The 1,877-nt window shown below is 44.3% G+C and overlaps 1 non-coding gene across 1 annotated transcript; it reads left to right on the forward strand.

Moving 5' to 3' along the window:
- The first annotated feature begins 688 nt into the window (after positions 1–688).
- On the forward strand, positions 689–762 carry TRNAK-UUU (transfer RNA lysine (anticodon UUU)). The gene has a single exon. It is a non-coding gene; the product is annotated as a tRNA-Lys (tRNA).
- The last annotated feature ends 1,115 nt before the right edge of the window (positions 763–1,877 follow it).

Below are 1,877 nucleotides of genomic sequence, written 5' to 3' on the forward strand. Positions count from 1 at the left end.
GTGACTCTAGGTCTATTCAGATGCAGCTTCAAGAGAGCTTTATTCGGCTTTGTATGACCGTCTTCCCTTCCTGTCTATCTCCTTCGGTCAGGTAGTTCTGCTTCCGATGCCGGAGGAGCAGGGTGGGATAGAAGGGTAGTTCTGAGTTCGAGATGTCTGAGCTTGGAGGTTCCGCTTCTCTAATGTGATAATAAAGCAACAAGCAACGCCGCTCCCGTGCGCTCATCCCTTGCTTGTTCTTGAGCGCTAGTCATTCATCCCTAGCTGGGTTCTTGGGATATCTTGATTCTCTTTATGATGATGTAAGGGTCGGCAACAATGAATAAGGAATCGATCGGAAGTTCGCGCCAATCGATCTTCTGTAGGAGTAGGAGGTAGCGCGAATCCCCTCTTTTCTTCGTTTAGAAGAGTGCTGGACCTCCACAACGTCAAACCATAGAACACAGCTCCTTTCGGTCGAACCCTAGGAAAGACGACTTTACCTTTTTCGTAGATAGTCTGAGTTCGAGCTACTGTAGTCTCCCCCGTTGACCTTCTTTTTTAGATAGAATCCTCAATGAGTGGAAAGGACTCCCAAACTTGCTCCACAGTACTATACCATACAGAGCCGCGCCCTTGTGATATGATAAGAAGAAAAGGGGCCAGGCCGCCCTCTTTTCTTTTCCGCACCAAGCCTTCTTGTAAAATCGGGTGTATAGCTCAGTTGGTAGAGAGCATTGGGCTTTTAACCTAATGTCGCAGGTTCAAGTCCTGCTATACCCAAAACAAAAAAAACCACTCTTGTATTCGTAAGGATGCATAGTAGCCTTCAAAGAGCACTCTTTGGCCTTGAGAAAAGCCCCTTTCTCATCAACATCTCGACTTCGCTCGTTGTTTGAGGTAAGTATAAAGGAGATCAGACTGGCACGGTCATTGATAGGCCGGCCTTCTCCTTTATTCATTGGATAGGGCGCGGGGAAAGTCAAGTCAAGCACTAGTTAGTTGGGGTGGGACGCACCAAAGCAGCCGTTCGTTGCACTAGCGCCTTATCTTTTGAAGCTAAACAGAGGCTCGAAAGACGGAGTACGTCCGAAGTCGTTGGCTGCCTTTTTGTAGTGCGCAAGTCAGAGTGAACTTCTTCTTCTGTTCTGCGAATCTACTAACGAGAACTGCCGTACAGTCCTATCTTTTTTTAAGAAAGATCGTAGATGAACGTTTCGTTTCGTTACCTAAGTAGTTGAGCAATTCATTCCAAGGTAAACAAAGAGGTATTTCCTTTTCTCGTTCAGTCCTTCTCTCCTTCCATCCCAGTAGGCCTATTCATGCTTTTTTGCTATCCATCTTGATCAAATAGAAGAAGGGGAAATTCAGACTAGGCAAAACACCTCAAAAAGTGAAAAAAAAGATAAAACAACTTTCTTATTGTCAAGTAGTAAACCATAGTTCTCATCCTAGGAAACCATATCGATCATCGGTTCAGAGCTCCCAACTACGAAGCTCTTTCTAGAGCGAGTCAACAATTCGTGGATCCATGGTTTCGGATGAAGCTATGTACCCGGGTAGAGATGATTTGTCTCAAAGATGTTCCGCTCATCCAAGAATCTGAAACTTCATCTACATAAACTCATAAATAGCCCTTTCCTTTCTTTTCTTGACTTAAAAAGGTAATCAATCCTTTCTTTTCATCTTTATCAAGTCTTCCTCTTCCTGATTGAGTCAATCAGGGATAGAAATTCGGATCAACTATGAGGAGTAGGGCTGCTGGGCAAGTGAATGAACTCTGTCCTAGGCATTTCCAATAAGTTCAGTGAAGTGAGGGCGAAGCCTTTTTTGAGAGGAAAATACACTCCCAATGATATTCCATAATGGAAGGAATGAGTGGAAGATTTACTGGAAGA

This window comes from Triticum urartu, unplaced genomic scaffold, assembly GCF_056163025.1.
Source record: "Triticum urartu cultivar PI428250 unplaced genomic scaffold, HENAU_Tu73 scaffold2, whole genome shotgun sequence".
In the NCBI taxonomy this organism is placed as follows: Eukaryota; Viridiplantae; Streptophyta; class Magnoliopsida; order Poales; family Poaceae; genus Triticum; species Triticum urartu.